Source organism: Haemaphysalis longicornis, unplaced genomic scaffold, assembly GCF_048455015.1.
Source record: "Haemaphysalis longicornis isolate Haplotype H1 unplaced genomic scaffold, Haemaphysalis longicornis Haplotype H1 scaffold_3, whole genome shotgun sequence".
Taxonomy (NCBI): domain Eukaryota; kingdom Metazoa; phylum Arthropoda; class Arachnida; order Ixodida; family Ixodidae; genus Haemaphysalis; species Haemaphysalis longicornis.
Genome location: NW_027526335.1, coordinates 220,594,805 through 220,622,708, shown reverse-complemented (window position 1 = coordinate 220,622,708; position 27,904 = coordinate 220,594,805). Strand labels below are relative to the sequence as shown.

General features: G+C 46.7%; 2 protein-coding genes and 1 long non-coding RNA gene across 9 annotated transcripts in view; 2 read left to right on the top strand and 1 right to left on the bottom strand.

Moving 5' to 3' along the window:
• Positions 1–27,904, bottom strand: part of LOC144173712 (uncharacterized) — a 228,750-nt gene that overhangs the window by 144,940 nt on the left and 55,906 nt on the right. The window lies entirely within an intron of this gene.
• The window catches only part of LOC144175991 (uncharacterized), a 52,072-nt gene that overhangs the window by 13,679 nt on the left and 10,489 nt on the right, over positions 1–27,904 (top strand). Inside the window, exon 5 of one of the 7 annotated variants that reach the window (XM_077705068.1) lies at positions 2,506–2,532. The exons of the other annotated variants lie outside the window; for them this stretch is intronic. The gene's annotated coding sequence lies outside the window, so the exon portion shown is untranslated. Of the gene's footprint in view, positions 1–2,505; positions 2,533–27,904 lie in introns of those variants that run through there. 7 annotated transcript variants of the gene reach the window in all.
• On the top strand, positions 5,799–10,992 carry LOC144173710 (uncharacterized). The gene is made up of 3 exons (XR_013323369.1): positions 5,799–6,027; positions 6,633–6,719; positions 10,899–10,992. It is a non-coding gene; the product is annotated as an uncharacterized LOC144173710 (long non-coding RNA).

Sequence of the window (27,904 nt, the reverse complement as noted above, 5' to 3'; positions counted from 1 at the left end):
AGATACCCGACGGAGGGGATTCAACATCCTCCCGCCGCCCCAATATGCGTCTGGCACAAGCGTTTACGGGTATGAATCGCGCAGCGAGGACAACTTTGCTGTCAATCCAGAACTTTTCTGCTTGAACTGCGTCTCCATCACGTTCAAGCGTTTAAGGCTGTTGTAAGCTGTTTTGGAACGATTGTATAACGCAGCGAATCCTTCGGTCCGTCTAAACGCCTGAGTTCAAGCTCAGGCTCCTCGTCACGGCTCGCGCTGATGCACCGCTCTTGATGTCCCGGCTCACTCGCGGGTAGCAGGCAACACCATCGCCGACTACCATGCCCGAGAAATGTCACTCCGGGCCGAGCACGAGCAGGAAGGGCTACCGCACCCGGTTACCAGCTTTCGGGACATTACCCAGATGTACCGAGAGGAGAGGTGCAGACTGCCGGAACCTCACCCCAAACTGACTAGACAACAACAGACGATCCTGCGTCAAGCGCAGGCGGGATCGCTTGCGCATCCCGTACTGATGAACCGCATGTATCCTGCGGAACACGATACGCTCTGTCCGTTTTCCAAAAAAGAGAGGGGCACCCTGCAGCACATCTTTGCAGAGTATGCACAACTCAAGATCCCCCCTCCTTTCCTTCCCCACAACACCCCCAATACCCAAACCCTTGAGCGATGGGAGACCTTTTTGACCAGCCCCGCCCTGCCGACTCAGCTCACACTGACAGACAGGGGCCAGGAGCTGCTGGGGACATATGGGTCCCGTAACTAGGGAACCACCCCGTCAGCGTGCACCACCACCCCGCCAGCGTGCACCACAGATTTCTTTTTGGGCTCAGTAAAAGTTTATTCCTCCTCCTCAAATGCAAGCACGCGAGTCACTTTGCTTGACGAGGGAGTTCCGGCGCTGCTGTTTTGCTTGACGGTCTGATGCTTCTGCTGCTGCTACTTGCGAGGCGAGCCACACGGTGACAAAGCGAGGTCGATTGGTTTTTCGTCCACATCTTGAGGCACGTTCGCCGCTGTCGGCAGCTTCGTCGTCGTTCTGTTGAACAGCCTCAGTAAAAAATCGGCGGTCGTGCTTTGCCACATTTTTTACTCCAGACCGCGAGAAAATCGCTGAGTAGTTGCATAATTGATCCGCAATCCTAACATTTCCTTGTATTTGTCCAAGTCGGCAATGTCACATAACATCCGTGGCACTCATAGTTTTCGCTTCCACGGGTGCCTCAACTTTTGTTGCAGCTTCAGAAGGGCCGAGTGGAGTAACGATGGCGCGAAGGACGCAGGACCCACACGACGAGGCTGCAGGTTTTCACGAGTTCGACGCTAATGGTGCGCACCCCCAGGAGATGGAAGTGTGGCCTTTCGCGGTTTGCTCCCAATCTTGAGCCCTCTTGTGCGGCAGTTGGTCTTCAGACGTAGGCGTTCAGTGTATCGGCAGATTGCCGGTTTTCTGCTTTTCGTTTTGCTCTTGCGATGACCTTTTGGTGTAGTAGCGGGGTTGGAAAAGTTTGTTTGAGGGGATGATCTTGGCCGAGGCCCCTTCCTGTAAGATGAGCCCTGCTCTGCTGTAACCATGTCTTCATGCGCAGGCTACACAGACGCTGCTGTTTCTGGGTCTACGCTTTCAAACATACTTTCTTGGTATACACGAAATACTGGCTGGCACTTGCCCACATTCGTCGGTACAGTGTCACTAAGATCCGGCAAAGCTTCACTCTTATGAAGTCTGCAACAAAGTTGTACCCCGTCGCATGTGCTAGCCGCTCAATGCGTGTTTCTTCATGAGCTCGCGCTATATTCAGTTCGACAAGGTGCGCTGGCGTCTCCCGAAGGTCCGCTATCGATGGCCATATCCAGGAATCTGGGACGCGAAGCAATGACGCCCCTGGTGGTCACGACGCGAAGCACGTGCGTTTTCAATTGGAAGAGGCTGTTTTTTTAAATTAAAAATCCAGGCCTTAAATTAGATTTGTGAGGACGGGGAACGCTTCCATGAATCACACTACGAACTTTCTAAAGGCCACAGCACCTTTGCGCCATCAAAATTAGTTGTTCCCACAGCGAATGAAGTTTAAACAATAGGGGCCTATGGAAGCAGCTAAAATTTGGGGCCACTTTCAGCCACAAAAAAATTGGGCCCATCTCCCCGCGAGGGGGATTCGAGTAAATGCGTCGCATAGGGGGTGGGTGTATTGCATTAACGTTTAGTGTTTGTGGAATTGGTGGTAGTGAATGCGTTGTATCAGCAGTTTCTTGACGTAGTTTGAATGAGTCAAGGATATAAGGTGCGTTCGTAGCCTTTCATTCTGTGTCGGTTTTGTGGCGCAGTGGGAAGAGCACCATGTACCTCGCGTTCCGCCCACAGGTAGTGAATGCGTTGTATCAGCAGCTTCTTGACGTAGTTTGAATGAGTCAAGGATATAGGGCTCGTTCGTAGCCCTCCATTCTGTGTCGGCTTTGTGGCGCAGTGGGTAGAGCACCATGTACCTTGCGTTCCGCCCACAGGGTCGTGGGATCGAAACCAGGCGCCGGTAAGTATTATTTTTTTTATATGGTGTAGGGGGAGGGGTGTGGACTACTATGGACAGCTAGAACGGGTGACATCGTCAGTTAAAGAGATGCTCTGCATTTAAAGCGGGCCTTGTGACAACATTGGCTGAAGTAACGGATATAGCTAGAGCAGGGACTTGGTTTCCCTTGAGTGCAAACGACAAGTCATCACGCGGACGATAAAGCGTTCCAAATTGACAATTTCTGAAACTCAGTCACTATTATCGCCTAGCAGTTACATAAACGCACTCTTCATTCAGAGCTTTTGTGAGCCGATGGCCCAGCGGTTTTGCCCCAGGCACTTTTCGTTAGTTTAATTTTGCCGGGAAGGGATGTCGATTCGGGACCTCACAGCTCTTTTTTTTGCAATTTAACTTTGGTGGTGAAAGGACGAGATTTTTGGTGACAAACATGTGTACATCTATTGTGCCTCGCTCGCTTGGTTTATAAATTTTGTCCAGATATCCTTTTAAAGCCTATTTTCTCTGCTATGAGGGGTAAAAGCTCGTTCCGAAATATTTTTAGCACAGTTTCAATGTTTTTTTTTCTGTGTGTAATCTTGAGGTAGCTGGCTCTGATTCATTTATTCAACATACAGCAGTTATCAATGAAAAAGTTCAGAACTTGCAAAAAATATTGCAAGTGACAGAGGTCCCTGCGATAAATATGATAAACGTGCTAGGTAGTGCCAGCTACGCAGTACACGTGAACTAAAAATGTCATAGTTGAGGAAAGTTACAACGGCGGTGCTAAACAACAACTCGTATCCTGGGGGTACATGCGAGAGGGGCCATATCGCTACTTTGTTTGCATGTTGCCCTTTTGCTTGGACCCATGGAGGAGAGGCCCTGACGTCACGTTTGTGAAGCCAACGCCGCCTGTATTAACATTGCCTGACGCATCGCGCGCTTTTCATTGGGAAGGGTAGGGACGCTTAGTTCAGGCACTGATCCGCTATGTGGCGCGTGCCGGCGGACATCTCGCCTTACGTCACTGCTCGCGAGTGGCGAACGCTGCACCCACTTCTACGACGTGTGTCTGTCAGCTTGCCTGTTGGGCTTCAAGGGCCGTTTCGTTTACATCTTAGCCGCGACGGGGCGCTAGTTCTGTGGCGCACTGGGGATCTTGTTCAACGTGTCGCTCGCTTCATACTTGCTGCATTTTTTCAAAGATAAAGACGGAGGCCGACTGAAATAGTGTAAGAACATACAGATTGTCGGGTAGCCATATAGCTAACTGAAAAACGATATTTTCGGATGGGGCAGCCATTATTTTACTGATATTTTTCTTTCTGGAGTGTTTAGAGAAGAAAAAATTGCGTGCACGTTTTTTGTTCAGGCGCTCACTTGTACGATTACTTTCCAATAATATCACGTGCTTGTAAACTTCAGAAAATTATAGGAAACAAAATGATAAGCGGCCGGGATCCCGCCACGCTGTCCGGGCGCTTCTACAGTACAGTCCTCAATTTTAGAAGTGCGTACCGATGCGGAGTGCGAACAGTGGGGTCAAAACAGTACCTAAATGCGGAGGGGATAGAGGTGGGATGCCCCACCCAGAAAATGTCAGAGCCTGTGATCCGAGTAGATAAGCGCGCAAAGCCGGCATCAGCCTGCGGCAGCACAAGGGATTTTGCTTCGTGACCAAGGAAGTTTTATCAGTGACAGACCAAGACAGACAGGCATGGTGAAAAACAAGAAGGCGTAGGAGCGCCGCCTCGGGAACGCTAAACAAACTTTCCACTATTTTGCATAGTTTCCGAGAAGCGGCGCTGGCTGGCGGACACGAAAGCACGCTGGAAGGCTACGGAGTGGGGAAGGGCAGGAGAGAGCAACAGGAGAGTGGCTGTTTGGCCATTTTTCGCTCACGCGTTAGGCAATGTTTATACAGGCGGCGTTGGTGAAGCCACAGCAGCCATGACATGAGCCCATTGAGCCGCGCACTTGTTCACACTATCCTCTGCTGTTTCGGGTTTGATTTGACTAACATGGCGTCGCCCTGCCCTTCCGCTTCGCAGCGAAAACAGCTTCGTCGCTAATACCTTGGTTCGATGTCATGTTCTAAGCTGTTGATTTCTCCTTCAATTTGCCCATTCTAACCCTCGCCCAAAGTTTCAATCGAAAAACGGCCTTCATTTTTAAGATAGGACGATTTTTCAGCTCTTAAGCCTGGCAAAGTACACACTAAACTTTTTTACACCCTTTTGGCCAAAAAGGGCGTAAAATAATTGAAAAAAGGGTGTTGGGAGGCCCTTACGCCCTTTTTCTTGAATCTCAACACCCTTTTTTGTAGCTTTCCACCCTTTTTGCGTGAAAAAAAGGGTGTTGACCAACCTCAACGCCCCTTTTTTTTTAAGGGTGTTGAAAGGGTGGGGAAAAGGTGTTCAGATCATCATTGATTGATGTCATGCATGCAATATAATTTCAAAAAGACATCCCATTGTACCATCCACCCAACCTCGTCAAAAATGTTCAAAAGCAACAAAAACAAAGCTGCCAAATTCAATAAAAAGCAGCGGCAGCACCGACGTTGAAACAGGAAAAATATCAGCCCTTGCTTATTACGACATCGACAGAATAACACTCCCCCTCCCACTTTTTGTTTCCTACAGCCTTGCACGGAGCACAGCACAGCCTTGAACTGTGACATCTGTATCATCATTCCGTCGTTCCCTGTTCCTCTCCTGCCCCACCAGCACAATCATAGCCCTCTCTGACAACAGTCGTTCTCGTCACTCAGTGGAGTTATAACGTACTAGCAATCACAATTTTATTCCATTCCTATTGTTAGCGACCGTAAATATTGTGTACAAATGCAATAAACAGACCACCTAGTTTCTCCTGCAGAAACAACGTTGGAGAACAAGGCAGATATCAAAAGAAAACAAAAGTTGGGGAGGTAGGGGCATGAAATCGGGCGCTAAATAAACAGACGCCAAATAATAATACGATTACTTACACTAGAACACTGCCAAATTTCATTGCGCAGTGTTATCTTACTATCTGCTGCTTTTTTTAACGTTCAAATCGAGCGCCATAAGCTTCAGTTCGCGTTTTGTGTTTGTAAACTTTAAATATCTAAGCTTCTTTATTATAATACACACAGTAAATAATAAACCTAAAGATTATGTTATATTCAGTAAAAGAGGTAATTATTTATTGTTGTCGTTTTAATTTGTTTACGCAACTCCCTGCCAACGGCCGATATCTTGAGTACGGCGCGCGGCGGCATGGCCGGATTCCGGAACAGATACCCCGTGACCCGTCTTTCATCGGATTGTTTACGTGTTTACTGTGGTGTGCGGTTAAACAAGCGCAGTTATTATGATTAATTGGGCACCTCGTCGTCTTCGGTTGTGTCTGTCGTGTTCGACTTCGCGATGAAGTATTTGAGAACAACTTTGCCACCTGAAGACGGCTAATTTCGCTTGGCGGTTGCCTCTGAACGTCGCTCGCTCTTCTGCGTCGGCTCCTCTCGGTAAGCTGTCGTCACATTTGCCGCCTTTCTTGTCACTGGATGCCGTTTGTAGCTGTCATCGCCGCTTTAAGGATTCGTTAACAGGAGCACGCGTGTGTGAATTGTTTAACTGAACTGGCGAGGTTGAACCTAGAGGGCTCGTCTCTAGAAAGGCGATGTGCGAAAGATTGTGGTGCTTGCATTGAGCGCTAAACGCACTGGCGCTCAGTAACGCCGTGGCGCTCAGTAACTCAGTAACGTTTCCCATTCCGCAGCACTATATTGAACAGCTTCAGAGTTCACCACTGCGAACCACGTCTTACGCGTAGTTTATCAGAACACGGGCGGCTACTCCTCTAAACTGTGCTGCGCAGCGTTTTCGGCTTCGTTGATCACCGCAGTCGTTTGTGCCGTGTTGGGAATTGCGAGGGAGAATCGTTTGCGAGCGAATGTGCGCGCCTCGCAAGCTTCGTTGCGTTTGCGGCGAGCCACCTCACCATGTGTACGGTGCGGCGGTACGCGGGCAGTGATTTTGGCTGAATGTTGTGTTGCCCGAGACGTAACATTCGTGCACCTAATCATTTCCATTCTTGCATGTGTGGTAATCATGTGTCATCCCGTTTTAGACCTCTGGACGGTCTGAGCGCATCACGTCCCTCCATTCAACCGGACAAGAGCCACAAGCATTGTCAACAGTGTTTGGCTGCCAGAACGTAAGTTTTCAAACACAGTTTTGGTAGCACAGTGGGCTATCATACTTGAATAAGGTTCGATCACTTGAATGTACAAGTTCTCTCCCCCGTAACAATTATTGGTGTTTCATGCATAACCTAACATGTAGGCGCTCAATGGCAACCTTTATTGTTAATATCGGAAAACTCAAAAGTTTCACCCAAAATCATAATGTGGGCGTAGCAGTTAATCACCATGTATACGAACTTCCTGGTGTTAGTCATGTTTACGGTGAAGCCATATTTCTTAGGTGGTGACACAAAAATGTTATTACCTTTGTAGTTTAGTCTTCGATAAAGCCTTACCAGTTCTGTTTTCAGCTATTTTTTGGATGTTTATCATGTGAATTGACAGTCCTTGCAGTCCACTTTTTCAAATAGTTATGTAACTGCCTGTACCATTTAAACAGGCCTGATTGGGGTTCTGAAGGCTGCGATTTACGCACGCTAGTGCTGTACCGCCAATAAAGAAACATCCTTCCACAAAGAAAAAGATTTCAAAATGTAAAGTATCAGCAGCATTATTCTTAACTGGAACATGCTAATTGCTAGGCCTGGGGCTTTTCCTGAAAGCACTGTGGATGTTATGAGAGAGGAAAAACCACTCAAACACATCTGCCAAGGCCGTTGCTGCTCCAAGATGCGTGCAAGCATTGAGTCTTCTGAGCAATACATTACACCCTTTTTTTTAAACAACCGACGTGCATGCTGAACGTACTCCTGATTGGGCGTTTGCCAGGCGCGTAGCAAGGAATTTTTTTTCGGGGGGGGGGGGGGGGGGGGGGAACCGTGGTCGACCAAAAGATGGGACGGGGAAATATGTAGGCAAGGCATCTTGCGCGTTGTTTTGCAAACGAAGCTTGAAATAACTGACTTTAACATGCGATTTGTGTATGCTCAACGCTAACTGTAAAGCCCACCTTAAAGGAGCCATGAAGAGAAAATGCAAGTTGGTTTTATTCAAAAGATTTCGTGTTTTATAGTGCCCCCAGCGCTTGTCCGGATACAAATGGTGCTTTATTCACTGAGAAATTAAACAATTTAGGTTAAAATTTTTATTTTCCCGCTCAATCGTGCGTTTTCGTGGTCCCAAATGACATCACAGGAACCGCCCGCTCTGCAGCCTAGAGTACCTTCATTCACGCATCCGCCGTACAGGGCAGAGACACGTATACGCTGGCGGCGCCATTTTCGGTTGCTCGCTCGCCGCCGAAGCAAGTCATTGTGTCAAAACCGTGCTAAAATTATCGCCGCAACGCGGTTTACTGAAGAAGTTTGAATCATATTGTCTGTTTCGCGTTGCTAGGTCTCGTGGGAAACGAAAAGAATAACGCGTTGAGCCCGTTGGCCCAATTGCGGCGGAACGGGACCGTTCAAAGGTTGTCTCCACCCTGTACAGCGGTGTTGGTTTGTTCCCGCGTTTTTTTTTACATTCTGTAACCTAGATGGCGCCACCATACCGTGGCAAGCGTTTGGTTTGTTTTTGCCCGCATTTAAATCTGGCTTGTTTTTGTTCTGGGAGAAAATATTCGTTTCCTGAAACAGTGCTCGCTCGACAAATGGGGTCACGTAAGACACCGTTGCTTGCGTCAATCGGCCAGTGTCGTCTGAGACAACCCCAAGCCCCGCAGTGCTGTGCAGCTAAACCAAGCATGCTGTGCGCAGTACGAACAGCAGAACGCATCAGTACTTCTATGTTTACATGTGCTTTCGTAACTTCCACTGTTTGTCCCATCATTCTTATTGCTTTGTAAAGAATGTGCCCTAAATTTAAGCGCAAATCGCTCATTCGTCTAGTTTGTAAGCTCTACCTAATTGGCGTCTGCTTCTGCCAGCCTCCGCCAATCGCAGAGCTTAGCTCATGTGACATCATAGGTTCTGTTGCGGGAAATGAGCTGGTGGGTCGCATGACCATTCCCGTTTTTCCTAATTATGTAGCTTATTTGAGCGAAGTTTACGTTAAAAGTGGTGTCAGTATGATTCTAACGAGACAATCTTTTGAATGAACCAAACTTGTGTTTTCTCTTCATGGCTCCTTTAAGGAGCTTAGATGGTGATGATAATTATGATCACCTAAATTCCCGTTCGCTGGTCTATGGGCAGACTACGGGCGAATCATTCGTCCGCAGAGCAGGTGGTTAGGCGGACCCACGCTCGTGAGCGTGATCATGAGTGCGCTCGTGAGTGGCGCGCGGTCCCCGAAGTTCGTCGGGAGGAAGTGGAGGCCAACACTGAATGTTTGCTATCAAGATTCTCGTGTTTTAGATTTTCCTTTAGAAAAGGGACTATTAAGTTTTCTTGTCAGCTATGAAGTACAGTCGAGCACGATTTGAAGGTTATCGCGCCAGCATCGAGCGGCCAAGCGTGCCACCAACCAACGGTTTCGTTTCGGAACCATGAAAATCGAGATTTCGCACTCTTCGCTCCCTTGTTGGCTGTTCCATGATACAACAATGGCCCGCACGACTGACTTGCCACCCTTTGGGTTTCAAGCTGTACATTCGTTGTTATCAAGCACAGACTTGGACTTGGTTGCCCTTTATTACGCCGACGATAACGAAACTTGCATGGAATATTTGCTAAAGCAGGTGTTCTTTCTGCTTCGTTTGAAAGAGTCGCTTTCCCGCGACAACCATCGAATCGCAGTGGACTGTACATGTGGCGCATTCGTATATTATGGCGGTGAAGCTAGCAAACGTGCGTCTTCGTCCTTAAGTAATCGCCTTTTGTTATTTTTTGTGCTAGTAACGTGAGTAGTAAACTTGCGCTAAGCAGAACACCTTATTGCACTGCTGTTGAATGTTGAGCTTGTTGCACGTTTCTTAAATTTCATTATATTTCTATCTGTTAAATCGAAACAGACATGGCTTCAGTAAAATTCTGGTTAAGCAAATACAGAATGCTGATTCTAACCAAGAGGGAGGTCAAGGAAACAGTGGAATAGTGCCAAAAAAACAAAGCTCCGCAATAAGGAGAATTGTGTAGTTTTGTTGATGCGGAGAAAATACAACATGGGCAGAGCAATGCGTTTTATGCAGCAGAAATTATGGATCTGCAATAGTCAATGAAATGCGATGTCGGTAGAAAAATAAACATATCAAGGATTGATAGTTGACTGAACAAAATACAGCGACATGCTCTGTCATGTGATTATACTTTGTACCAGTGTAAAGACAAGGAATGACACGCTCCCGACCACATGTAAGCCTATATGAGGCTTTTCCTGCTGTTCTGCCATTCCCCGGCCGTGCTGTTCCGCCATTGAAACAGTAGGGCTGTTTTGATCGGCTCGCGGCAGGTTCCCGGTGCTTGTCGGTGTATCCGGCGCGAAATGCAGCCGGGCTGTATATATTGACAGGTACAGCATCTGGAGCGGGCGCAGGGATCAGACGTTGACATAGCCCTTGTTTTCAGCTTTATGTGAGCAAGAATGTCCTTAAAACTGCAGGTGACTTCAGGCGGTTTTTCAGGCTGCCTAAACCGCACCCCAGCCTTGGCATAAAACATTATGAAGGGGGGGGTAGCACCTGGACCCCCCCCCCCGGCTACGCCCTTGGTGTGTGCTTATTCTTTCTTGCATCCACCACATTCAAGTCGTCACGTTGAATTGGGAATGCTGGAATCCAGCATATGCTGGCAAGATACGAGAGCTTGAACACAACCCACTTACCCGCAATGAGTTTTCAAAGATCTCCACCACCTGAAGGTACTGAAGTGAGATGTAAGCATTGCCTGAAAACCATTCCAGATAAGGGTACGAAATCATAGTTATGGGCCTTTCTCGCCCATTTACGTGTTTTGAACAAAAAAAGTGCCATTTAAAGGTAACACGTCGTTCCCTGCCGATTTCTGATGCCTGATTAAGTTTGTGGGCATAAATTTAGCAGCTTTCTCACATGTCTAACGTGTATGCGGGCTTGTTAGGAGTGAAGTAGGTAAAAATTGAAAGGTTTGATTGTAGTTGTGTATAGATTACCTACATTGTTTTCATTCCTAGAAAAGAAAAATTGAGGTAACCCTGCCAATTGTTCTGCATTGCTGCATTTTATTATGCTTGTATGATTCGTAGAACCTGCAGGAGTTCAGCTGCTTGTTAAAGGAAAAATGAACAACGGTACAAAAAAAAGAGCATCTACTAAATAAAAATCTTCACAATCGCAGGATGCCAACGGTCCACCTACCAACTTGCGTCCTGCATTGTTTCTGCTGGCTGGAGCGGCGCATGGAGCATTTTTCAGCTTCTCGAAGTTTGTGATATAAGCGCTGCCCCAAGTGAAGGATGCCGCAGACGGATCTTCTGTTTTAATGCCACAATTTCATGTGCTGAGCACTTACTCGTAAGGCATTTTAAATATTCATCATCCCAGAGGGTATGTTACCTTCGTCTTGGGTGGAATGTGGCTGCAATCAGGTTATTTGTGACGGAAACAAGTGAACCACGTGGTGAGAGTCATTGAGGCCTTGTTGATTGCGCATGCTTCTGAAATAACGTTTTCATTCAGCTGAATACTTTCTAAATATTACAATTTGTGAACAAAATATGATAAAAGTCATGATTAGTTGTACTACAGTGCAGGAAAGAAATGCCAGCACATGTTTTAAGAGCCTCTTATATTTCAGGTCATTGGCTGGTGAGCAGTAAAACAGAACTCAAAATTGTTTAAAGTGAAATCAAATATTTGTTGTCACCAGTGCATGACCCGTAGTAAAAGCTATCTGGTCTCCCAATTTCAAATGAGACAGGAAATGCCAAAAAAATAAGGAAATAAACAAGACAGCTTGCTACAATAAACCAATTCAAAGAATTGCTCAATGTCTATGAAGTGGTGATTCAGGCGGGTTAGTTCAGTGTTGATGAAATACAAGCAGGCACTCGCCTGGTCAAAAACAAATAAACAAATAAGACGTTTTGGGGCCCCTACTGGTCCCTTGATCACAATGAAAGGGGGGTGAAAGGTCTCGATTACTTATAGGTTCGGTGGCGCAGAGTGCGCATGTGTATCTCGGGGAGATTACCCCGCGACCGGTTAATCGTGTTTTTAGTTGGTTGAATATGCACTGATTCTAAAAGTAGTCGTGTCGACAGGCGCTTCTCTGATGCGATTATGCTGGCGGAATCCCAATCGATGACGTGGTCAGTAGCCAGGTGATGATCCGCCAAGGCATTTCGGCTTACATTGCCCTTTTTGACATCATTCTGGTGCTATTGAATTCTTCTTTTAAAAATTTCCAGTGAACTATGTAGGATGCATCGCTATCCTTGCATGGAATTTTGTAGGCAACTCCGGGGAATCTTGATTTTTCTAAAGGGTCCTTCATGCGTACCAGCTTCTGCTTAAGCCTGTTCGTTGGCACGTGTGCAGTTTTAACGCCATATGTGCCAAACACCCTTGCAAGAGCTTCACTGATGCCTTGCGTGTAGGGGACGGCAGCGCGTTTTTGCCTGTCTTCTTCAGGAACCCTTTCGGAGGAGGCAACTGAAGCCCACAATTGTTGCGTCCTCACAGGCTTTGAAGGGTAGCCGTTACTGCGAAGGTCCTTCCTTACCACGGCTAGCTCTTGCTTGCGCAGACCAGGCTCAGAGCAGATTCGTGATGCGCGTGAGAAGAGTGCAGCGGCGACGGAGCGTTTTTGGCCTATAGGATGCGCAGAGTCGAACCCCAGGTATCTACTCGTGTGGGTCGGCTTTCGATACACACTGGTTGTAAATCCTTGGGCCGACCATCTCACAAGTACGTCGAGGAAGGTGATCTGTCCATTATTTTCCTGTTCCATGGTGAACTGGATGCTTGGAACACAAGAGTTTAGATGCTCAAATAAAGGCATTACGTCTCGGCGGTGGATCACACAAAAACAGTCGTCTACGTAGCAGACAAAGATCTTGGGGCCGTCTTGTACGAGCATAGCGCAGAATTTTTTAGAGCCTCTAAGGCAATATTCGCACAGACTGCTGAAATGGAAGCTCCCATCGCTGTTCCAAACCGCTGCTTGTAACATTATACGTTGAAAAGAAAACGTGTTCTGCAGGCCAAATTCCAGGCAAAATTACGCGGTCCGGAGTTGCAAGGATCTACTCGAGAACGATGCATCTCTGCCTTCACGTTCGCCAATTGAGACGCAAGACTTGTATTGTCTCCTGGAATTTGGCCTGCAGAACGCATATATTTTGTTTTCAACGGACCAGCGGTTTCGAACAGGGATGGGAGCTTCCGTTTCAGTAGTCTGTGCGAATATTGCCCTAGAGGCTCTAGAAAATTCTGCGCTATACTCGTAAAAGGCGGCCCCAAGATGTTTGTCTGCTACGTAGACGACTGTTTTTGTGTGATCCACCGCCGAGACGTAATGCCTTTATTTGAGCATCTAAACTCTTGTATTCCAAGCATCCAGTTCACCATGGAACAGGAAAATAATGGACAGATCACCTTCCTCGACGTACTTGTGAGATGGTCGGCCCAAGGATTTACAACCAGTGTGTATCGAAAGCCGACCCACACGAGTAGATACCTGGGGTTCGACTCTGCGCATCCTATAGGCCAAAAACGCTCCGTCGCCGCTGCACTCTTCTCACGCGCATCACGAATCTGCTCTGAGCCTGGTCAGCGCAAGCAAGAGCTAGCCGTGGTAAGGAAGGACCTTCGCAGCAATGGCTACCCTTCAAAGCTTGTGAGGACGCAACAATTGCGGGCTTCAGTTGCCTCCCCCGAAAGGGTTCCTGAAAAATACAGGCAAAACTGCGCTGCCGTCCTCTACACGCAAGGCATCAGTGAAGCTCTTGCAAGGGTGTTTGGCACATATGGCGTTAAAATTGCACACGTGCCAACGAACAGGCTTAATCAGAAGCTGGTACGCGTGAAGGACCCTTTAGAAAAATCAAGATTCCCCGGTGTTGCCTACAAAATTCCATGCAAGGATTGCGACGCATCCTACATAGGTGAAATCGAGAGCATGATGGAATCCCTTCTGGCCGGGAGGGTACATTAGGAACGAAAAAGAGACGCCGACCAGTCCAAAGAAAACGTACTGACGTTTGGGCTTCCAGCACCGAAGCCTTGTTCACAATAAATGCATCACCAGAAGTGGGTCGTTTAAGTGGGCTTCTATAATCGCTGCAAAGAGCGTGAGTAGAACGGGTTTAGATTTCCGTCGTTACGATTGACTGTGTTAGATGTGGTCTGAATGATTAGTTATTCCAGATGTAGCCGTGATGGTCACTTTTTCTGTAGCGACGATTCTTGCATTGTCCCAATCAATCTTGTGGTCATTCACGACGGCGTGTTTGGCTAAAGCATTGTTGCGGACGCTTTTATTCTTTACTTCACGTGCGTGCTGCTGCAGATGATTCTTATAATTTCCTGATTCCCCGATATACACGCCACTGCAGTCTGCACAAGGTATCTCGTATACCACACCGGAGAAGCGCTCCTTGGGCAAGCGGTCCTCGACTCTCACGAGCTCATGGCGCATCTTTTGGGCTGGAACGTGGGCCACCTGCACGTCATATTCCCGTAGGATACGTGCCAAACATTCACTTGTTCCTGGAAGGTAATGCACAGGAGCTCTCTTCATCGGGGCAGGAGGCATGTCCAGTTGTCCCCGTCGGGTCAGTTGGCGTTCCGTTGCGTTTATAAAGTGCCTCGGGTAACCGCAGCTAGCCAGGTTGTCCTGTACCTTTGCCGTGTCCACCGCCGCATCCTCGGGCTTCGAGAACGATCTTTTCGCACGCTGCAGTAGCGTGCTAACAACAGCCGTCTTGCGGGAAGAGGGGTGCACGGAGTTGAAGTTCAGGTAGCGGTCTGTGTGCGTTTCCTTGCGGTACACGCTGAAACGTAGCCTCTGGCCCTGCCGAGACTCGAGGACGTTCAGGAAGGGAAGTTTGCCATCGGCCCCCTCTTCTGACGTGAACTGAATGGCACGTTCCATACTGTTGAGGTGGGCCAGCAAGCTGTTTGCCGCGTCTTTCTGAACGACGCCGAAACAATCGTCGACATAACGCAAGAACACTTTTGGTTGAGGGGCAAAGGAGGCTAGCGCGCGTGCTTCCAGCGCTTCCATGGTCAGGTTTGCCGCCGTGACCGAAATAGCGGCACCCATTGGAGTTTCCTGCCTTTGCTTGTAAAAATGGCCTATAAAGACGAAGTACGTATTGTTCAGGCAAAAATCTAGAAGCCTGCGTAGTTCTGGCTCATCCATCGGTGATCTCTTGGGCAACGTCTGATCAGCCTCGAGAGCAGCGGTGCATAGGTTGACAGCCAGGTCAATCGGAATGCTCGTGAAAAGGGACTTCACGTCGAAGGACACCATCAAGTCGTCTTTCTCGATCACGGTGTTGCAAGTCTTCTCCACAAAATCGAAAGAATTACGAATGTGAGTGGTCCCTTTACCGACGAGCGGAGCCAGAACTTGGTGCAGGAACTTCGACAGGTGGCCCTGCACCAAGTTCTGGCTCCGCTCGTCGGTAAAGGGACCACTCACATTCGTAATTCTTTCGATTTTGTCGAGAAGACTCGCAACACCGTGATCGAGAAAGACGACTTGATGGTGTCCTTCGACGTGAAGTCCCTTTTCACGAGCATTACGATTGACCTGGCTGTCAACCTATGCACCGCTGCTCTCGAGGCTGATCAGACGTTGCCCAAGAGATCACCGATGGATGTGCCAGAACTACGCAGGCTTCTAGATTTTTGCCTCAACAATACGTACTTCGTCTTTATAAGCCATTTTTACAAGCAAAGGCAGGAGACTCCAATGGGTGCCGCTATTTCGGTCACGGCGGCGAACCTGACTATGGAAGCGCTGGAAGCACGCGCGCTAGCCTCCTTTGCCCCTCAACCAAAAGTGTTCTTGCGTTATGTCGACGATTGTTTTGGCGTCGTTCAGAAAGACGCGGCGAACAGCTTGCTGGCCCACCTCAACAGTATGGAACGTGCCATTCAGTTCACGTCAGAAGAGGGGGCCGATGGCAAACTTCCCTTCCTGGACGTCCTCGTGTCTCGGCAGGGCCAGAGGCTACGTTTCAGCGTGTACCGCAAGGAAACGCACACAGGCCGCTACCTGAACTTCAACTCCGTGCACCCCGCTTCCCGCAAGACGGCTGTTGTTAGCAACGCTACTGCAGCGTGCGAAAAGATTGTGCTCGAAGCCCGAGGATGCGGCGGTGGACACGGCAAAGGTACGGGACGACCTGGCTAGCTGCGGTTACCCTAGGCACTTTAAAAACGCAACGGAACGCCAACTGACCCGACGGGGACAACTGGACGTGCCTCCTGCCCCGATGAAGCGAGCTCCTGTGCCCTACCTTCCAGGAACAAGTGAATGTTTGGCACGTATCCTACGGGAATATGACGTGCAGGTGGCCCACGTTCCAGCCAAAAAGATGCGCCATGAGCTCGTGAGAGTTGAGGACCGCTTGCCCAAGGAGCGCTTCTCCGGTGTGGTATACGAGATACCTTGTGCAGACTGCAGTGGCGTGTATATCGGGGAATCAGGAAATTATAAGAATCGTCTGCAGCAGTACGCACGTGACGTAAAGAATAAAAGCGTCCGCAACAATGCGTTAGCCGAACACGCCGTCGTGAATGACCACAAGATTGATTGGGACAATGCAAGAATCGTCGCTACAGAAAAAGTGACAGCATCACGGCTACATCTGGAATCACTAATCATTCAGACCACATCTAACACAGTCAAACGTAACGACGGAAATCTAAACCCGATCTACGCACTCTCTTTGCAGCGATTATTTAAGCCCACTTAAACGACCCACTTCTGGTGATGCATTTATTGTGAACAAGGCTTCCGTGCTGGAGGCCCAAACGTCAGTACGTTTTGTTTGTACTGGTCGGCGTCTCTTTTTCGTTCCTAATCCTACATAGGTGAAACTGGAAATTTTTAAAAGAATTCAATAGCACCAGAACGATGTCAAAAAAGGCAATGCAAGTTGAATTGCCTTGGCGGATTATCACCTGGCTACTGACCACCCCATCGATTAGGATTCCGCAAGCATAATCGCATCAGAGAAGCGCCTGTCGACACGACTACTTTTAGAATCAGAGCATATTCAACCAACTAAAAACACGATTAACCGGTAGCGGGGTAATCTCCCCGAGATATACATGCGCAATCTGCGCCACCGAACCTATAGATAGTCGCGACCTTTCACCCCCTCTTCATTGTGAACAAGGGGCCAGTAGGGGCCCCAAGGCATATTTATTTATTTGTTTTTGACCAGGTGAGTGCCTGCTTGTATTTCATCAATGAATCACCCTCACCTGACGTGTTTTCGTCGAACCTTGGACTCTGTTAGGTGTCAGTGGGTTTACACAGCCAACTTGTGGGTACGCACATAAGCTCTTAACAAATGAGCTGCATAGTGGCTATGCACTAGCCATGGTTTTTATTAGTTGCCTTGATGTATATGATCTTCTGTCTCAGTGTTTTAGGTAGCTCACTCGCACATTATTCCTTTGTTTTTGGACATTGTGGAGTGTCCAATGATTATTCGTTCTATTTCTGATTTTTATTGCAACTTTAAATATGTCAGGAGTCCCGTAATGAGTTTCTGGCAGTAATAGAGCACTACTGTGTGCATGAAGGCAGTCTAAACAGAAAAATTGGCTGCCTTGCCTTTGCTTAGAGCGGCCATGCAGACAACCCACAAGTTCGGTTCATTCGACAGATTGCCTCGTTAGAATCGTACTGACACCATTTTTAACGCGCACTTCACTCGAATAAGCTATATAATTAGGAAAAAGGGAATGGCCATGCGACCCACTAGCTCATTTCCCACAGCAGTACCTATGATGTCATATGTCCCCAGCTGTGCGATTGGCTGAGGCCGGCAAAAGCAAACGCAAATTGGGCAGGCCTTATAAGCATGCCGAACGAGCTATTTGCGCTTAAATGTAATGCATATTCATTTTACAGCAGTAAAAATGGGGCAGTAAACAATGAAAGTTACGAAAATACGCGTACACATACAAGTACCGATGCGCACTGCTGTTGGTACGGCGTGCACTATGCTTGTTTTAGCTGCACAGCACTCCGCCGCTTTGGAGTTGGCTTGCACGGCCCTGGCCGATTGGCATAGGCGATGTTGTCTTACGTGACCCTGTTTGTCGAGGATACCTCATGTTTCACAAAACCATTACTTTCTACAGTAACGAAAACAAGCCAGGTGCAGACGCGGTCAAAAACAAAGCAATGGCAAACAACGGTTTGTGGATGAGTATGGTAGCTCCACCTGGGAGGACTGATGGCTAGCAAGGCTGCAGACCCGAGTGACGCAGTAGTTTGTTTGATTACATGCACTTATGGCTTCATTGCTGACATCCCAAAAACACACGATATGGTGGGAGAATCAGACTTTTAACCTAAATTAATTTCTCAGTGAATGAAGCGGTGGGGCACTATAAAACAAGAAATATTTCGAACGAAGCGAACTTATATGTTGTCCGAATGGCCCCTTTAATGCACTGTATTGTATTTTTGGTTCCTGTAGTGATGTCACCATGAAGGAACCGCAGTAGACAAAGTTAATGTTAGCGCTTTACCATGCATTTTTTTTGTGTGTTTGATGGAAACAAATATAATACTCTAACCAAGGACTTTATCCGAAGCGTTCCCAACGTTTCGGAACCTACTTGGCTCCTTCATTAGAACTGTCTCTGTTTGACCAAGAGCAATAGTTCTACATATAAACAATTTTTTTGTTTGCTGCAGCGGATCAGAGGCTAGGGCACAAGTAGGGGGTAGGACAGCTAGATATCTGTTCATCTTTCGCCGGCTTGCTTGGGTGTGACAACTGTATCTAGTTGTCAATTCCAATTTGTTGTGGTCAGTTTTTCTCAACTAAATTGTAGCTTTTTTAAAGATTATGGAAGGTTTTGTGGGCCTAAAGGGTTGCCGCATTGCATGTTTGGCCTATGTAGCGTTGAAAGCGGATATTTTGCTTCAAAGTGGAATGTTGGCCTAGCATCATGGTCCTGTGGTTGCTGCTCACTTTCATTCATGCCATTATTTTTTATATTATCACTTAAAATTAAAAGTTAACCAATCTGCTGTCATTTTAATTTTGTCACCTGCTTTATACTTTCTTTTTTTTCAACTGTCTGTAAGGAGTGACAATTCGTCTTTTTATGATACCGAGGCGTCGGACTGTGCTAGTTGGTACATGTTTGAATGGATGAAAAACCAGCGGAAAACACAGGGTACGGAAGAGAACGACAGGATAAGCTTGTCCCGTTGTTCTCTTTTAACTGTGTCCTGTGTTTACCGCTGGTTTTTCATCCATTCAATTTTCATGAATTTGTTGAACAGTGATTAGTTTAAGTGCTCAAGCAATTTTTGGCTTGAAGGTTCCCTGTAGCATTTATATAAGTGCTCTCTGCTCTTTTTTTACCCAAGACCCCATTACCAGCCTTAATGAGATTGTCTTTTGTAGACATGAAGTTGAAATAAATATTTGTTTGCATTGCTTTGCATATTTTGAAAGAATTGCTTGCTCACTTTCTTTCAACCCTGTTTCTTAATCCTGCTTAAAGCATTTTTCCATGTTTATTTTTTTTCAGAACCAGGAAGGGTGCTCATCCTCGGTTCTTGCTGAAACACCAGTATCTGTACTTCACACGTGAGCTTTGAACACGCAGTAATTATGGTATGAAACATTTTACCAGTATTAGCTTGCTTTGTAGATGTCAAAGCTCTCGACAGTGTAGTACATTGTCTGGTGTAGTGCACAATCTCTCTATAACAGCACCCGCTGGGTGCTGTTGTAGAGAATAATTTTGTGGCTATAATACTTGAGATTATTCTAAAATGTACATCAAATACTAGTAAGAATAGCTTAATATCCCATGTGCAGCTTTGTGTAAAAACAGCCAGAAATGTATGATTAATTTAAATTGATTTTAATGTTTCTAAATGCAAGTATTCTAAGTTTAAGCTGCCTTATTTAGTAAAATATTTTCTAACAATTGCATAGCTACCAAAGGTTTACAGAAAAGCTTTCATTGGTTATGCACCTTCTCAGCGAAACAAAAATGTCATTAAGAAAAGCAGAAAAAACCTAAATATGGAAAGTAGCAACACTAAAGCTGCTAATAAAAAAGATGCTAAACGTTTTATCGATAATATTGCTGATTTTATTTCTAGTCAACTCTAGAAAGGGCTATAGACGGGTTTGATGGTTCCCATGACGCACCTCGTAATACTAGACGAAACTAATGGGCACTGGCTGTTGGCTTTTCATTTGCAACATCGAAAAATGACCACACATCCACCAGCAGGGACATAATGCAAGGCACCATGCACAAGCTATACTCATGATAAAATACTGCTATAACAACAATGTCATAACATTTCAACCAGGGAACTCATATGCATTGTTCTGTGATGTTTACAGTTCTTGGTATTGCTATGTGGGGTCATTTTTCATGAAGCAAAAAGAATAATGTAAAATAAAATAAGTGGCAGTGGCGACCCAACTTTTATGGGTAGAATAAAGCCACAGTACGTAGGGAAGTATACATATTGTATTTGGTCTGCCTTAATATATAGCTTTTCTGCTCAGCTCAAGAATAAGGCACTAAACATTGCGAGTAGCTACCGTGATTGGAAGTTTGATGAAATGCCGAGAAGCCAAGGGTTTTAAGGTTCGAAGAACTTTTGTGCAGTTGATCTGTTGCACGCCTACTTGCTTTCACTGCATAACACGTTTATGCTGTGCAGTGAAGCTCGAAGGATGTGCGCTGCAGTTTAGCAAAATGAACATAAAATTGCATTTTTAACACCGTTTCGAATAATCAACATCCTCTAATGATACAACTTCTGTACTGCGATTTGGCTGTAATATTAGACTTTATAAATGGATGTTTCAAAAATCGGTGGGTCAAAAAGTTCAAGTAAATTATCAGCTGACATTGAGCTTTAATGGAATGTCTCATAGAACGGAGCTTGGAAAGCACGAATGTTTCATACCGTAATTGTGTGTCATACTGTGCCATATGTGGCTGCACACCTGCAGCGCCATTTGTGAACCGAGGATGATGCACCCTTTGTGTACCCCTTTAGGTGGGTGCTTTTGCAGGAAAAGCTCCTACCTATGATATTTTGGGCAAAAAAGGGTGCTCCTGCGGCGAAAGAATCCAAGCACCCTAAAGGGTGTGCTTGGATTCTGGCGGTACTTGTCCGTGCTAAGCGCATGATATGGTTTGGACATTCCAAGCTCTAGCCCCCCGAACGCAAAGTAATGCCTTGACTCCAACGCGAGTGCTTTTAATAAAAACTTTGATGACACCACTGTTGAGAATCGGTTGAAACGGAGCAGGCGACGCACGTCGGTGTTATATTTTTCTTCGGCGTCCGGCCGCAGTGGCACGAGCCGCGCGATCAGCCATGTTCGTGGCTATTTCAGTGTTGCCAAACGAAGAAATTGACAGCTAAACTTTTCAATGAATACCGGCTATAGGATGGGTCAAAGATAAATGTTCTTTATAGTTCAGACTGCTGTGTCCACCTCATTGCATTCGGAGGGAAGGAAGTTCATAATTGCTTGTATCTTAATATTTGGTATGTGCTTGGCTGTAAAGTTTTAAGGGAAGTTGCCAAAATGTTTATTAATAGACACCTCAATCATAGTTTATGGTTGTGAATTAGTTTTAGTCTCAGGATTCATGCACAGAATTTTGCAAACATTCTTGTTTCTTTTTTTGTGTTGCAACATTTACTGTCGATTGTAAAAGTTTGTTCAGAAAACGTGGTTTCATTCGGCTTGAGTCTCAAGATTTTTGACACAAAAGAAATTTTGCAATTTATGGTCAATAGAACTTATAAATGTGATTGTCTGCCTCTTAAAAAAGTTGTGACGACAAATACCAATACAAGTTCTCTACGGGTGCACATCACATGGGATATTGTTTTTGGAAGCTACCACCAGAAAACATGATTGCAATTGTAGTGGGGGTCCAGTTCTGTCTAGTTGTATCACTTGAATGCTAATGTGTAGTGAGCACACTGATAACGGTTTTCAGTGGTCCCTCTAGTGCACCAATGTTGTGATCGTCACGTGCATGAAATTGTGAAGTTCTATTATTTCTTCTTTTTTGGTTCATTTTGGTTCAGACTACTACGTTTTTTTTTTGTGTGTCATGTCAAGTTAACCGATATTTCAAGATATCCGAGTTTGATGCCACGAGGGATCACTGTATATATAACTTAAAATTGTGGCATTAGTCATAAATTGTTGCATTTCATTTACTTACAGAGCCTCCAGACATACACCTGTCGCCATGAATTGCATTAGGACACCTTGGTGATAGGTCGCAAGCCTCCAAGGCTATGGTGATGACATGCGCAACACCATGGTACTGCGCATGCCATCACCTTTAAATAACGGTGTGAGGATGCTCAACACCCTAAATAAAGGGTGTTGAGCGTCCTCACCACCCTTTAAGGGTGTTGAGCGTCCTCACCACCCTTTAAGGGTGTTGAGCATCCTCAACACCTTTTTTTTGTTCTCACACCCTTTTTTCGTCCGTACACCCTTTTTTTGCGAAAACACCTTTTAAAGGTGTTAGCCATGGGACAAGGTTTTTACACCCTTTTCGGCCAAAAAGGGTGTAAAAAAGTTTAGTGTGTAGCATTTGTCGTCTTCATAGCAACAGGCTCGCGGGATCACGAGTGGCTGCTGCAGTGTCTGTTCGTAGATGGCGCTAGGAATCCAGGCACCCTACGCGCGGCGTGCGTCACGCACAAGTTGCAAACTACATGAGTGTGGACTACGTACGCTTTTCACGTTTTCGCACATGAACTCTGTACACTCGTGAAACTAAAACTGTCTAATCTCACTTCACGTGAATAAGTGGCTGCAGTGCTTTGTAAGAGGCCTCACTGTTGCGTGCCGGGTTGCCGGTCGCACTCGCGGTTCACAGGTAAGTATATTCGCCCATGCGCTATTTGTCGAGCAATACGGAAGCACTACTTGTCAGCCTCACTTTGTTTTGTGTTCGTTGAGAATAGATTCCAAACTGAAGCAAATCACCGCAGAAAGTGGGTCGACGCTGCCGAAGCTGCCAACGCGCACCTTTTTACCGGAAGACCGATAAGGATGAAAAACCACTGCGCGAATGGACGAGATATTGCCACAGATAACGGCAACTACGCTCACCGACCACGCCAATTATTAACCATCGGGTTTTGTTTTCCAAGGAACATTAGACCAAAGGAAATAGCAGTAGAAGAAACGCTGCGAAATCAGCTGTAGTGCACAGATTGCAGACGACGACGACGCCCCAGCGGCTGCCGCGCAGTGTTGCCAACGTAGCGAGGAAGCCACAGTGAGGAAGCCACCTCCGCATAGTAGCTGGGAGAGACCACAACGGGCTGTGTAGATTGCGACCTGCACATAGTAGCTGGCGCAAGCAGGAGCCAGCGCGCCAAAAAACTCACAATTTCAAATTTTGGGGGCTTTAAACGCCGCAGACACACGCGAGCTATGAGGCACGGTGGCTCCGGATGCGTACTTTGCAAACCTAGCCAAGTAAGGCTTTCCAGTCAAAACCGCTCCTCATTTAAGCCCACCGTAAAGCCCACAGCAGGTTTGCGCTCCCCTCAGGGTGGATCTGCACTTAGTGCAATTGGACCGAGAAAAAGACGATATAACAACGGCTGCAGGCCGGGCACGCGCGTATTATAGCTGACGAAAAAAAGTCTTCAAAGGACGACGAACGGTGAGGCTTGAATGCAGCGGAAGCCGGTGCGGTGCGCGGGAAAGGACTTTAAAAAGCCAAAGAAACAAAACAAATTTCGCGCACGGAATCGCCGAGCATGGACAGAGCATGGACAAAGCCGGTGGTATTGACTGGCCAAACGAAACAACCGCAGATTGTAGTAAATCTCGGAAGCTCTACAGAAATACAAAACCATTTCTGTTCGTTGCCCCACGCCACTTAATGAGCTGCGTGAAGGACAGTATCATTAGGGAAAATGGCAAAATTGGTTTAGAAACAGTGCCGTTGTACCACGTATGTTTGTATGAAGTAGCAGAATACGTAAGCCGCGCAAGTGAAACGTTAGCACTAAGTAGATAGGCTCCACCCGTACCCGGGAACGTATGCATGGCTTTTTCTGCTTCTGCGGGTGGTACACAAGTGACAGGTATATGTAAAACATTCGTACTGGCAGCTGTAGCAAAGATGAAACCAATACGCACCGAACCGATGTAGTTATCTTGGAACAGAGCGCCTCTGCAGCAATGTGCAACGTGTAAAATTGTGGCCGGCGCCGCAAAAACCGGAATGTGTATAAATGATTCCAAAACCTATTGCATGAAAACAAATGAAATATTGATGCGTGTCTATGAATTTGAATTGCGTATAATAAAGAAATTATTATTAAGGGCAAATGTTTAAAATGAAAATCCCAAGCCAATTTACTGTTTTTGTAGTGGGCCCACTCCGATCTATTTCTTTGTGGCTGGTAAATTTCTATTGCGATGCTAAAAGACCACAGAGTAATACAGTAACAATTTGTATCCGGCTTATGAAATGCCAAAACAAATTTAAATCTGGGCTTCACGCGGTATCGACACGATACACGCAATGTGCGAATAAATTAGCTGACGGATCTGGGTTGTGAGACGACCGAAGTGCGCATTGACTTCCACGAAACAATACCAAACACATGTGTTGTTCCGCAAGAATCCTTGCAGATATCACTTTAAATAAGCTGCATAGGGAACGCATTAGCTTCCATGGGCATGTCTTCTTCGGCGCCCCCCATCAGTGCTTCGTATTTAAACTGCACCATCCCTAGCGCAGAATTTGGGCTGGTTTTTCATAACCAAACTTTCTGTAAAACATATTTTGCAAGTTGTGAGACATAGAAGAGTAAACAATCGAGATATGTTAGGCATGCATATTCTGATGAGCTCTCTCTTATGGTATGCAAACATCTGGAACAGAATAATGTGTTTTAAAGCAAATCTTTTTGCCTCTACCCCCAAAGGGTTCTTTCGCGACCGTTGGTGTCACCAGAAAACTCCAGCGAACAAATAAAAGAATTTACTGGCACCGCCGGAAATCGAACCAGGAACTAACCGACTAACAAAGCGAGGTGCCGTTGTCTTACCGATGCAATTACAAACTTTTTTTTTCTTTTTTGCCTGTCTTCGGTATACACAATACAAACCAAAAAAAATTACAAAGCGCGAAAAGACACCAGCACGCCACCTGCTAGTGTGCGATTGTTAAAAAGGCCGAAGCCATGCCACACTTTCCAACACATTTAACCAGTCAGGTGGAGATGGTTGGGCTTTATGCACTTCTAAGATCTCGCGTACACTCTGGCAGAACACCTCTCTGCTCGGATTCACATCAACATCATTATGGCGAACTGCCATTAGAGATTTCCATATACTATGCAGGGCCAGCAACATCAAAAGGTCATACGGGACGCCGCCGTAGTTTTCAATGGCCAAGAACCTGATTCCATGGCTATCCAACGGGAAATCCTTTTTTAGTGTTCTCTGCAAAACGTCCCACAGGAAAACCCCGTCCCAGCAGTCTATGAATGCGTGCTCTACTGTTTCTGGCTTTCTGCAAACCAAGCAGTCAGGGCTTCAGGGAACAAACAAACCTTTTTCAATCATCCAAGTTTTAACTGGTAATAGTCCCGCGTGTAATTTAAAGAAAAAAGACTTTACATAAGGCCGGACAGTCATTTTTTTCACACGCTGACACACACCTTGTCCTGGCCCTGCACTGTATAGGGATCGGTACAAAGGAGTCGGCAAAGTGATGTCAAGAAGGTCTCTATACAGCTTTTTTCTGTGCACGGTAGCCAGATATTCGAAAGAAAACCGTGATAATAAAAATCTTGCCGCAAGTACCACCTCACGTAGATATCCATAAATGCCACCGTCACGCACACAAGAAGTAACAACAAATTCGGGTAAAACTCTACCTAGGCCCACTTGACCCACGGTGCGCACAAAAGGGTTTTGCACATCACGTAGAAAAAGAAACCGGTTCACTACCTGGCGTAGAAAAAGGTGCGCCAGGGAAAGGCCCCCCACAGCGCACTCGTCTAAACCGGTTGGTTCGGCTTGTGCGCTCCAAAGTGGAACACCAAATAAAAACAGCAAACACCCTCTGCAATCTCTGAACATTTGCACGCGAGCAATGCAGACCCTGCATCACGTACCAAAGTTTTGACACAAAGAATAGATTACACACAGTCGCTCGCGCGAACACGGACAACTGCTTACCTTCCCACTTATCCGCTTTATCACGGATTTCGGTGGCTTGCCTGCGCCAGAAGGGATCACTGTCACGATAGTTTTCGAGGGGGACACCTAGGTACTTCACTGGCGTGTCTACCCAGCTGATACCTGCGAATGTATGCGGCTTCCACAACCAGCTGCCGTGCCAGAAACCAATATACTTGTCCCAATTGATGGACCTACCAGTGTAGAGGCAGAACCTTTTAAGAACACTTATACTTTCGTGGATGCTACTCGTGTACTGGAAAAACAAAGCAATGTCGTCTGCATAAGCGAGCACCCGAACTTCGCAGGACTGTAATGAAAACCCGCTGATTTTCTTATTTTTAAGGGTGTTTACACAAAACGTTTCATTAAACATACAGAATAGCAGCGAGGACAGTGGGCACCCCTGGCGCACAGAACGGCTGACCTGAACTGGAGCGCCTACCGACTTGTTGACCACCAAACTTGTACTACAGTCCCTGTACGCCATGCGTACACCATCCGTAATCATTTTTCCTACGTTTGTGTGCTCAAGAATCATCAATAGCAGTTCGTGGGAGACCTTGTCGAACGCTTTTTCTAAGTCTATTTGTACCATTGCTACTCCTTGCTCAAGGGTAAACGCAACGACCGCGCCCTTTTCACTAGAAATACTGAGTCCTTGCTTTCGATACCTTACTCCAGAAATCACAAATTTCTTGGCGTGATAATCGACAGGGACCTGTCATGGAGCGCACATGTGTCTTTCTTAAAGAAGAAACTCACTGCCATCGCCCCACATTTTCAAATTTCTCGCTGGAAAGACGTGGGGCACATCGGTCAGAGGAATGCTGCAACTGTACCAGGCACTCTTCTTGGGAGTTTTGCGCTACAGCTTGCCAGCGATATCCGGTACATGCTCCTCTAACCTTCGGGTGATCCAAAGCATCCAAGCGCAGGCTCTCCGCACGTGTCTTGGTTTGCCGCGATGTGCTTCAACAGTGGGCACATTATACATTGCCCAAGACTATCCTACAGCAACTTATGTGACCACTGAGACGCTACGCCTACACATCAGGCTCCTCACGAGGCTACCAAGTCACCACCTTGCGCAGCTTCCTCAGAGGCGACCACGCTCTTCCTTTGCAGCCATTGTCGCAGCGCACAGGGCTGAGGTACCGTCAGACTACACGCCTGCGGTCACACCGTCCTCCCCGTTGTGGTGCCTGGCAACACCGGACATTCGTCTGCATGTTCCGGGCATTGGAAAAAAGGCCGGCTTACCACCACTGGCTCTCAGACAGTTTTCTATACAGTTACTGTACGAACAACACAATGACCGGAAGCATGTATACACAGACGGTTCTGTGACGTCCTCGAGTTCGGCAGGTGCGGTGGTTATACCATCAGAATCAACCAAGATTCGATTCCGTGTCGCCCATGTAACGAGCTCGACGGCTACTGAACTTGCAGCCATTCGTGAAGCTCTTCAATACATCATGGAAGCTTCTCCCCAAAAATAGTCCATTTTTACCGACTCCAAAGGCGCCCTGCAAAGCTTCCGAGCAGCCCTGCGCTACGGTCCTTTGCACCAACTAGTGACAGAAATTCGGGAATTATTTCACCAGGCTGTCATAAAGGGCCATAACATTGTATTTCAGTGGGTGCCAAGTCACTGTGGAATCACCGGCAATGTCTCGGCTGATGCAGAAGCCCGGACAGGCCATGACAGTGAAAGGACCATCTTGCTTCCGCTTGCAAGGACTGATGCCGCTAGGCTGCTCCGTCAGTTCGCGCGGAGGACCTCCATTATTCAATGGAATACACCAGGCTTTGTGCACCCGCGCCTCCACAACCAGGACCCTCTACTCCAGCGTCGTCTTCCGTGTGGGCTGACTCGATCACAGTCTACTTTACTTTGTAGGCT